Consider the following 12,030-nt stretch of genomic DNA (forward strand, 5'->3'; position numbering starts at 1 on the left):
CATAATTCATTATGGTCAGCTTATATCAAAGGCACAAAAGTCCCATCCCTTACACAGGAAAAGGACTCTATTAAATGTGTGAGTAAAGATGGGATTCATCTGACTCCATGTGATGTTGAGAGCAACACAAGGAGGCAGGGCTTCGTCTTCAGGAAGAGCAATTTTACTTGTGAGCAGTCTCTTCCCCAGAAAAGCCATAGATAAAACTTTACTTAAAATGAACATTGGATGAATTTTCCATTTCTGTATACTAATACCATGTTGGGCTTTATGCTGAAAATTTAGACCTTTAGAAAATTATCTTTTTCATCAGCTAAACTAGTAGTAGTATTTTTCCAATTTTATAAGATAAGCAGGTCGCTAATGATCTCCCTAATTAATTGCGGTGTTAAAAAGAATAATTTCACTAATTTGCTATAAAATTCTGTCTGTTCGGAGATCATAATTATTAAAAACAAACAAAACAGCAAGCTACTGTGCTTGTAAAGTCACTCATAGTTTCTGATCACAGCCATCTCCTCATAGACTGGTATGTGGAGAATGACTTCAGCAAGTGAAGATGACTTTGGAGTAAGTGCCGGAACCGCTTCGTGGGCTCCAGGACAGTGAACGAGTGTCGAGTCATTCTGCTAACCAACTCCAATCAAGACTCATCACACTACTGCTCTGGTCCTCGATTGCTTCACGAATAATTGTACTTAAATGGCCAAGACAGGTCAGATTTTCTTCTATCATTTGTGCTAACGTCTCTCCATCTTAAGGAGTTACCACACATGTCAGAGGACGTTCACAGTCTGCTAAGGTAGGGGGTAGCCATGCTGATACTGGAGGGGTTACTGTGCCTTCTAGACGGGATCCTACAAGAGAGCGGGCAGAACTCTGTGTACAGGCAATTTTCAGGAGGTGCCAAATTTCTTTCTGCCTCTTTCCCTGAATAAACATGACAGTATTGTCAGCTTCTTTGATGTTACTGAGGGCCACTTCCACCTTAGGGAGTAGATCAAGAACCTTCTGCTTGCAGCCCAACAACTTGCTCAGGTGACCAAACAGCTCCTTAAGAACATGGTCCTGATTCTGCACAGTGTGCACAATGATCTTCACCGTCTCTGTTCAGCCTGCTTTCTTATAAAACCTGGGACTACTGGATTATAGACAACTCAGCTAGGTTCCTCCCAGGGACCTAGAAATACCTTGCATCATCACCTGCCACCATTGCCTGCCAGGTGGGAGCCAGTGATAGCAGAGGCAGCATATCAAGAAGACTGACTGCTCACTACCCCAGCCCCTCTTTCTTTCTCTCTCCCTCTTTCTTCTTTCTCAGTCTCTCTCTCTGTTCCCATGTGATCCTAGCTGGCCTCTCTTTCTGTCCTTCTCTGTCCCCACTTTCCCTGCCCTCATGACTCTATCTACCTCTACCCTTTCTTCAGGTCCTCCCCAAATAAACTTCCCTTATACCAGGTCTGTTGCATGGCGTGGCATGATTTCTCAGGGGGATACCTTGGCATGGGCCCACCGGGTACCCCCTTATTGCCACCGCTGCATTATATTTCAAAAATAGATATCCCCTTCCCAGGCATGGCAGTACCCACAGTGGACTGGGCCCTCCCACATAATTATTAATCTAGAAAATGTTCCCAGAGAGATGTGTGCAGGCTAAGCTGCTCAATTGATTCAATTGATGTCCCCTCTTCCCAGACAACTCTAGCTTATATTAAGTGTATTAACCACACTGCCCAAGTCTGGCATTCCGAGTTCAATTCCTGGAACCTACACAAAGCTAGAAGTAGAAATCTGATGCCACCAAGTTGTCCTCTGACCACCAAACAGGCACCATGGCACATCCCCAATAATGATAATGATATAATAAGGTTAAACAGCAAGGCTTAGAGAATGGTAAGACTGAAGGCTGAAGGTAGAGCACAAGAATGAACACAAGTGAGCCTTAAATTTTTGAGCAGAGCCACTAAGCAAATCTCATTTCCTATAAAAATTATGAACCAATAGGATAGTTAGACAAGACTCTAGATTGCTAAATGTGCTTATTTACTAATAAAATTTCAGCTCCTGCTATGAAAAAAAACCCACTTTTGATTCTGATCAAATGCTCATTTAAGGTACCAGGTATGGTGGGGAATGCCTGGAATACCATCTTTTAAGAGACAGAACCAGGAGGTTAGCTGCTATCTTGAGGCCAGCCTGGGCTATATGATGGGCCTAGAGCTACACAGCAATGACTTCATTTAAATACCCCTCATCTATACGCGTCTTGCCCCATTCTCCTTTGAATCATTGGTGACATTTCATCGTTTCCTCATCAGTAAATTTACTAAAACCTTGAAGTCATTTCATGTTATATGTAGTATGTTTTTGTGTGCACATACATGTAGAGGTCAGATGTCAATGTCATGGGTCTTCCTTGAGTACTCTCCACCTATTTTTTTTTTTTTAAAACAGGTTGTATCATTGAACTTGGAACTCTCCGATTCAGCTGGAGCCCCTGGAATCCTCTGGTTCCCCCTCCCGCCCCCAGCCTCTGCTTCTTTCACCCCAGGATCATAGGCATACACCTCCTCATCTAGCTTTTCTCTGTTGGGTGGTTGGGATCTGAACTAGGGGTGCGTTGGCTTTTACCTTTATTATCCACTCATAGAATGTGGCTTAATTTGTAGATAAAATGGACCAGCTGGCTGAATTCCTAAACTAGAGAGATACACAGTGTCCAACCGGGCCAAAGGCTCTGCTCAGGGAAGACCTGAGACATAGAGCAGAGAATCCATATCCCCCAAGGTGAACTAAGCACTGTGGAAAAAACAAGCAGCTGAGCCATGAAACAAACAGTCTATTGGTTTTCCTTCAGCTGAATAAGTCACTCTTCTCCTGAGACAAATAAGGAGAACTGTGGTTACCCAATCCCTTTTCTTAAGGGAGATACAATAAGTATCTCACTGTGGAGAAACTCCCTGTTTTTTGTTGTCTTGTTACATGCGTAGCCTACATTGGCTTTGAATTTGTTATGGAGCTCAAGCTGGCCTGAGACTCCTAATGCATTGCTTCTAGCATGCTGGGATCACACAATAAATAGGGTTTCGGCACGCATAGCCCTTCCTCATGGAACACATTAACAATGCCATAATTCTTAGGCGATAAAATGGTGCCATGAAATTGCATGATCTTGAATCACAGGGTGAAAAATAACGCTTCCTACACAGTTTTTCTACCGTGCCTTAAACTCACAGTGATGCGTCGACTACAAATGCCCCCCCATACAGATGCCCTCAAGAGCTTGAATGCTCAACCACAAGGAGCTGAGGCCTTGTTGGAAGAAGCATGCCTCTGTGGAGGTGAGCTCTGGGATGTCATGCTCAAGACAGGCCTAGTGGAAAAGACTCCTTCCCTGCCTTCAGATAGAGATGTAGAACTCATGGCTCTTTCTCTGGCACCATGTCTGTCTGAAGGCTGCCATGTTTCTCATCATAATGCTAATGGACTAAACCCCTGATACTGTAAGCCAGCCCCAATTACATGTTTTCCTTTAGAAGAGTTGCTGTGGCCATGGTGTCTTTTTATAGTGATAAAACCCTAACTAAGATAGAAATTGGTTCCACCATAGTGGACAATGGTGTGACAGGCTTGACCGTGTCTGGGGGAAGGACTTTGGAACTTTGTGCTAGAAAAGCCATTGAGTATTGGCAGTAGGCTATCAATACTCTATTGGAAAGTAAGACTGGTAGGTAGGAGCAGTGCAGAAGACGGAGGCCTGGCTTTGTGAATTTTCAGAGGGAAGGAAAGACTCTATTGGCCTTTTTGTGTGAAGAGTCTTTGGCTCTGGTTAGCTGGGGCTGAAGAATCAGCTTTGATTAGCAAGATGCCAGAACTACTAAAGTGAAACTTTGCTTTGCTGGGATACTTAACCCCAGTCAGCTGGTCACATCTTCTCCAAAAGGCCACACCTCCTAATAGTGCCACTCCCTATGGGCCAAGTAGTCAAACACTTGAGTCTATAGGGGCCATTCCTATTCAAACCACCACAATCCCTAATTGTTACAATACTCTCCAGATGAATCTCATGGAGGCATTTCCTCAACTGAGGCTCCTTCCTCTCTGATGACTCTCGCTTGTGTCAAGTGGACACACAAAACCAACCAACAGAACCAACCCCTTGTCAACTTGACACACAAACACATCACTATTAATCCACAACCCTTCCTTTCTTATCCCCAAGATCTCATATTAAAGTCATAAATAACTCTAAAAACCCCACTGACTTGACAAATTCAAACACCTTAAGGGGAAAGAACTTTGGCTGTGACTAACCTTTACTGAATTGTACACTATCTGTTTGTTTTTACTGCATTGTTTTGAGCTGCCTTTGTCATGGGGCAGATCGCAGTGTCCTTTCAAAGTCATGGGCATTTGGTTTTCTTCTGAATTCATCTTATTGAAGATACGGGTGAATACTTGAAAAGTTATGATGTAAATGCAAATAGAAAAAATAATGAAGAAGAGAGGAGAGGAGAGAGGAGAGAGAAGGGAAGAGAAGAGAAGAGGGGTATCGAGAGTACAGACAATAAGAGATGTTCAGTCGGAGCCATGGTTAGGAAGAGGTCATTGTGGAAGATAGTCCCTCTACCTCATGGAATGGGAGAAATCAAGTCCTAAGGACCTTGAACAGCAAGTAGAGCAATCTGTATTTTATCATATAGCCTATGTGATGTCATTACTGAGTTTTGAGCAGTATATAATTCATAATATTTAAGACATTAATCTGGCTACAGAGCTTAATTCCAATATCATTTTAGATTATACTTAATTTAGTTTTTCTTTTTTTTTTTTTTAAAGATAGGGTCTTCCTATGTAACCTTGGCTAGCCTGGAACTACCTGTGTAGACCAGACTGGTATTTAGTTCCTGTCCGATTATTGAATTTTTTAGATAGGGTGTTCGTTTATAGTGCAGACTGGTCTCAAACTCGCAATCCTCCTGCCTGTGTGTGTCACTACCTCCATAAGGTTAGTCTTTCGGTGAACAGTTCCCTTCATTAGGACCCTCTGCCCTGTATCTTGCAATGCCCCTGTAGTCCCTTCTGTAACCATACATTTGGCTACTTTACTTTTACCCAATACTCCTCCCACCACAATCCCTCCCAACCCCCAACACTAATTAAGAGAAAAATTAGAGGAGAAAAGAAGCATCAATCTTGTTAGCCTCCTTCTTGCTAACGAGGGCCATCAGGTTTCTTGGGGCAAGTCTAATCTTTCTCATCAGGATATTTCCAATCAGCAGCCAGCAGCAGCAGCCACCTCCTCTCCTGGGGCTCTGACATTTATGGACTCTCTCAAGAGTTCCTAGAATTCCAAAACAAACTATCTTTAGCTGGCAGAATTGTGGTCCCTGCCAGAGCATGACATAAATCATAGCTGCTGCGGACAATCTGAAGCAGCCCCATATCCTCCACACCTACGATTAAAACAAAGACATATTTCCATTACACAACTGGCTTTTTAAAAGAAACCAAGAATTCTCACGGCATTTCCCCCTTTCTGTTTTAAGCCAATAACTGTGCTATGTTTAGCGAGAAGTTATAAACAGAGACATTTTCAGTGAACCCCTTCAGATGAGTAACTTTTTTTCTCTGTAACCCAGTGACACTTGACTGTTCTTGTCTGAAATGACTCATTCTTTTTGCTGTGGAGCCTCAAGCTAAGACCCCAGAGCTGTTTTCTGATGGCAAAATTTACCTTGGATATCTCTCTTGGGCATACACTCATTAGTCTAATGGTATCCCTTGCCACATCTTCAAACCCCGGGAAGCTTAGGCATTCATTCTGAAAACCAATTACTGCCAGGAATGGCTTATTTGCTTCTCTGGTGAGTGTTCCTGCCAGCAGTCACACTCTGGTAGAAAAATATCATGTTTTTCACAATTAATGCATCAGACCTTTTTGAGATCTGAGGCTTTTGTTAGTTTGGTCACAGTTTCTTTGTAAATGGCCAAATTTACCACATTGAAGCACTGGGCATTTTTATATCGGAGACCTTTAGCAATAGCTTACTTATCCTGTGATGTTGGCGTGACACTAGTGAGAGCCCATATCAGTCATGTCCTTTATCCACTCATCCATTGATGCTGCCCATGCCTTCAGTGGTCTAATAACTCTTTTATGTTTGGTATTTGTATTCTCAATTGCCAAGGTCTCTATCGACACCTGTCTGGCTGAATAAACTCACCTTTTCTAGCTCTTTCTGAACTCTGGCTGTCTGGTTCAACTCATCTGTTCTGGCTCAAACTCCTCTCCAAGCTGACTGATTCAAATTGGCTTCTCTGAGCTTCTGACTGAACTGCTATGCTTGGGAAAAAAAAAAAAAAAAACCTGCCTCTGAATCCCACACACTGGGCTGTACTGACTGAACTGCTCTGAACTGAGCTCAACTGCACTCAACTGAACTCCACCGAACTGAGCTGTTTCTCCCCACGCTGCAGCCTCTTTTCCCACCTGTTCTCTTGAGAGTTGGGCGTATCCTATCCCTGACTCACTCTGTAAAATTTTGTCTGCCCCCTCAATTAGACGTCATTGTTTGGGATTAAAGGTGTGTACTAAGGGCAAATTGGCATTCCAACAAGAGGGATTAAAGGTGTGTCTGCATTCTAGCAGGATCACGAAAACCTAGAACATATTTGGATATGATCCCTTGCCAGAGAAACCATGTTGCTGGACTAAAATTCCTCTACCCAGTGCAAGCTTACCACCTTACAACTTGCTCTTCTTGTGTAGCACACTGTCCTTGCCTGAGCTTTATTGAAGTATATTTGTTAAGCAAAAGTGCATGTACTGAAGGGGTGTAACATGATGGTTTAAGAATTATCTGTATATCCTGAGTGATTGACACAGCCAAGCTCATTAACATACCAACCATCTCCACACCATCACCTTCTGTGTATAAGAATCTGAAAATCTACTGTTTATTGTTTGCCCATCTGTCCTATGCTTCCTATTCCAGATGAAACCCCATGAAGGTAAGCATCCACTCTGTGTGCCTGGTATAGCTGTTCAATAAACCTCTGCACCTGAGTACAAGACAATGGTGCTGGGAAGGCCAGCAAGTGAAAGGAGCTGTGTCAGCACTGGCCATGGAGAGAGGGAATGAATTAGGAGGAAGAGTCTGTAGTTCTGGAGTCTGTCAGTGTTGCCTGTGCCCTGGACAGCCCTCTGCCGGTCCCTACCTGTCCTTGGGGGTTGGAGTGAGCTGGTGCAGTGTCAATGCCACAGACTCCGGGTGGAGATGAGAAATGTCACAGCAAGCTCCTCTGAGCACTGCTGCAGCTCCTTTAATACCCTCCACCCATGTCCCTTTGGTCCCAAGAAAGCATCTCTTCTAAGCAGCAGCTCCCGATTGGCTGGCATGGTCTGCACCAGCAATCCTTGCTTACTCAGACAGTCCTCAATTAGATTCTCCTGCAGGAATGCTGGTGTCACAAGCAGTCCTCAATTCTGTCCCCCTGCAGGACAGGCTTTTGAAGCTGCAGGGGCCCCAGTGTTCACGTAGAGGCAGCCCTGTCATTCCTGCTGAGTGCCAGGGAGGGAGAGGAGTGGGCAGGATCTGGGTCACTGCAAGGACTGAATCCTTTGACTTGTGACTGATACTTCTACAAACATCACCAAGCAACTGCAGAGAGACCGGCCTGGAGCGTGATTTGGGTGACAGGTAATACCATAAGAATGGCATACAACTCTGATTTTTTTAAAAACTAAACAATGTGGTCTTTGAATTATTTTACCTATATTTACTGTCTTATTACCTGCCTTTATTGATTTATTTGCATCAGTATAAAATATAGGAGCTCCAGAAATTGCTGTCCCTTTTACTATATGAGGGAGAATACAAGAAGTTCTTTTTATAAACTGAAGTTGCTTGGTTTGAAGGTATTTGTTATTAATCTCTCCCAAAAAAATAACTGCAAGTTCTTTATCAACATTCATTTTCATTTATTTATTTATTTATTTATTTATTTATTTATTTGAGTACACAGTTGCTAGCTTCAGACACTCCAGAAGAGGGCATCAGATCTCATTATAGATGGTTGTGAGCCACCATGTGGTTGCTGGGAACTGAACTCAGGACTTCTGGAAGAGCAGTCAGTGCTCTTAACCTCTGAGTTACCTCTCCAGCCCCAACATTCATTTTCTACCTGTGATAGTTCATATATGCTCAGCCCAGGGAGTGGCACTATTACAAGGTGTGGCCTTACTGGATTAAGTGTGGCCTTGTGAGAATAGGTGTATCACTGTGGATGTGGGCTTTAAGACCCTCATCCTAGAGGCCCTTGGTCCTGTGAAGGTTCTATGCCTCAGTATAGGGGAATGCCTGGGCCAGGAATGGGAGTGGGTGGGTTGGAGAGCAGGGAGATGGGGAGGGGATAGAGGATTTTCAGAGGGGAAACTAGGAAAGGGGATAACATTTGAAATGTAAATAAAGAAAATATCTCAAAACAAAACAAAACAAAAACAAAAACAAAAACTTTCACCCTAGCTGCCTGGAATCGAATACTCTGCTAGCAGCCTTCAGATGAAGATATAGAACCCTCAGTTTCTCCTGCACCATGCCTGCCTGGATGTTGCCATGTTCCTACCTTGATGATAATGGACTGAACCTCTGAACCTGTAAACCAGCCCTAATTAAATGTTGTTCTTTTAAGAGTTGCTTTGGTCATGGTGTCTGTTCATAGCAGTAAAACCCTAACTAAAACACTACCCATAATAAAGCAAGTTCAGCATTAGTAAAGGTACCACAGTTTCAATTAGCTGGGTCTGTTCCTGCTAATTAACAAAATCTCATTTTTCCTTTTAGAATCAATTCTGAAAACTTTTCTATATTGGTCTTTAGTTTTTTTTACTCTCTTTGTGTGCTAAAAAAATTCATTCTAAGATGTAATCTTCTCTCTACATAAGAATTCCTGTGGGATAATGAGTAGATGCTAAAATAACTAAAATATAGGCCATTTTTTGATCCAAATGATCCACACTTGCATCTTGTAATCTCTTTTCTACCACAGACAATTGTATCTCAGCATCACCTGATAATTTTCTTGGACTACTTAAGTCTTTATTACCTTGTAAGGTTTGAAATAAATTACTTAGCTCTTGAGTAGTCAATTGAATTATAGGCCTTAGCCAATTAATGTCTTCCAACAACTTTTGAAAATCTTTAAGAGTTTTTAACTGATCTCTCCTTATTTGTACCTTCTGTGGCTGGATATTTTGCAGACCTATTTTAATTTCCTAGATAATTAATAGAATCTCTTCTTTGTATTTTTTCAAAGGCAGTTTGTTTTTGTTTTTTTTTTTTCAGATAAAATCAAGGATATTTCTTTTTAATGTATGACGCTTACAAATTTTATTTATAGTCCATGGTGATCAAGTCATAGAAAAATCAGTAAGATAAGTATAACAAAGTAAAACAAAACCCAAACAACCACAGTTAAAGTGAGATGGGAAGAGATTGTTGATGCTGGAGCTGGTCCAGCCTTCTGCTTCCAGACAGGATATGATTCTCTTTTAACAGGAACCACTTTCAATGAGTCTCGTGGGAATTTCTCTCAATATATGTACATTATGAGGTTGCTAGAGAGCATGTTTGGGTCATGTACAAACATGTAATTGAATTTCAACCATTTAGGTATCAAAAAGTTTTTGGTGCATTTCCAGTGCATTACTGGTATTTGCTTACTGATGTTTACACAGTTCAGTACTGTTCCCAGGCTCATTACATCTTCAATGCCTATATGGGTAAAAGCACAAAGGGAATGTTATATTTTGTTTTTTCCTTGTCCATCTGGGATTTTTCTTTGTGACATAGTGATTTTATTAGATATTTTCCTTATTTACATTTCAAATGCTATCCTGAGAGTTCCCTATACCCTTCCCCTGCTCCAAAGGCAATTTGTAATCCCCAACAAGGCAAAGTTCTCTTTACTTCATCAAACATTTTTTCCCCTAAGTTATCTCCATTTAAATCAGCCAGCAAAATATCATCTGTTAAATTACTGATTGAGTAAGTCATTTATGAATTATTTCTAATGCTTGTTGTACAAAATATTGGCATAAGGTGGGACCGTTTGACATTCCTTGTGGCAAGACTCCCCCCCCCCCTTTACTGGAATCTCTTAGTTGGCATGGAGTGGTTGAATGTGGGCACAATGAAAACAAGTCTTTCTCTATCTTGTCTTTCTAAAGGGATGGTGAGAAAGCAATCTTTTAAATTCATTACTATGATAGGCCATGCCTTATAGGAAAGGAATGGGATTCTAAGCTATAAAGAACTCATTGGTTGAATGGTTTTATTAATTACTCTCAGATCTATCAACATCCTTCATTTTCTAGATTTCTTTTTAATGACAAATATAGAAGAATTCCAGGGGCTGAAGGACTCTTCTATACGTTGAGCCTCCAACTAGCTACTCTTGGACTAGCTGCTCTAGTGCCTGCAATTTTTCTTCTGTCATAGGCTGTTGCTCCACTCAAACAGGTTGGTCAACCAACCACCTTAGTGGTAAGGCTGTTGGTTTTCTGTTAGCAATCTTTCCACCATATAAAGTAGGAGAGTTAGCCTCTGCTGTATCCTGTTTATGGACAGTGTGGACAGTCCATGACTGTTCTTGATGAGATTTTTCATCAGTAACATCCCTTATTTTATGGGTAAAGTTGGAAGAATGCTAATCTATACTTCCCATGACTGTAAAGATCTCTTCCCCATAAATTCATTGTCATATCAGCTATATATGGCCTTATTTTTCCTATTTGACCTTTAGGCCTTATACATTTAAGCCCTTTCACACTTTGTTTTACATGGGACAAAGTTACATTGCCTAGAAATTATATATCTATCTTCTAAGCCAATGTGGAGCCCAAGATTTTGGTGAGGTTACTCTTAACATCGGCTCCAGTGTCTACCATTCCTTCAATTTCAATATTATCTATAAATACCTTTAGTTTGACCTCTGATCATCTATAGAATTTTGCCAAAACATTTTGTTTCTCAGCCCCTCCTGAGTTTTTTGTTTGTTTTTGTTTTATTTTTTTATCTATTGAAGCTCCTTTGACTTTGATATCTATATTTTTAATGTCTATTTTCACAGGCGTGTTCTGCAGATGAGTATCTCTGTTGTTGACCTGAGATGGCTGATTTGAATTTGACATTGGAACCTGCAAGAGGCACCCCTGGGCATTTTTTGACAAGGGATTACCCTGTCTGTCCCTTGTTGATCTACATTCATTAGTCCAATGTTGGACCTTGCTGCATCTTCTGCATATTCCAGAAGGTATAGGGCGTCTTTCAAAATTAGTTTTGTTCTGCCTACAGTTCTTCTTAAAATGACCTTGCTCACCACAATTAAGACATTTGACAGTTTGGATTTTCTCAAAACCTTTAGAAATCACTTCTCTTAGTTAAGTCATATCATATGAATGAGATCCAGTATCAACCATATTTCTAATCAATTTGTCTATTGGTGCTGACCTTGCCTTTAGAGGCCTGATCACTTTTCTGCATTCAGAATTAGCCTTTTCAAAAGCTAAAGAATCAACCAGTGCTTTCCTAGCTTGTGGATCTGCCCCCTTCTATCTATATCTGAAGTCAATCTTGGTAAGAAGTCAGTGGATGTTTCTTGTGGATCTTGCATAGTCTGAGTCAACAGTTCAAGTCTTTTCCTGTTTCTTTAACTTTGTCCCAAGCACTTAAAGCCACCATGTGACACAAGGCCAAGGATACCTCATCATAGACACCTGGTGTCTGTTCCCCAGCATGTGGGCCTTTACCTCAGCCTTGGGAAATATTGATGCCTCTGGCCCCGTTTCTTTGTTCTGTCTTCTTAGCTGCTTCTTTCCACCATGATCACCATTGTAACTGAGAACCAGGTTCCAGTATTGCTTTCACCATATCTGTCTTAGTCAGGGTTTCTATTCCTGCACAAACATCATGACCAAGAAGCAAGTTGGGGAGGAAAGGGTTTATTTGGCTTACATTTCCATACTGC

General features: G+C 41.5%; 1 pseudogene; it reads right to left on the minus strand.

Moving 5' to 3' along the window:
* Positions 1-587: 587 nt before the first annotated feature.
* Positions 588-12,030, minus strand: part of LOC110333686 — a 16,962-nt pseudogene continuing 5,519 nt past the window's right edge.

This window comes from Mus pahari, chromosome 16, assembly GCF_900095145.1.
Source record: "Mus pahari chromosome 16, PAHARI_EIJ_v1.1, whole genome shotgun sequence".
In the NCBI taxonomy this organism is placed as follows: Eukaryota; Metazoa; Chordata; class Mammalia; order Rodentia; family Muridae; genus Mus; species Mus pahari.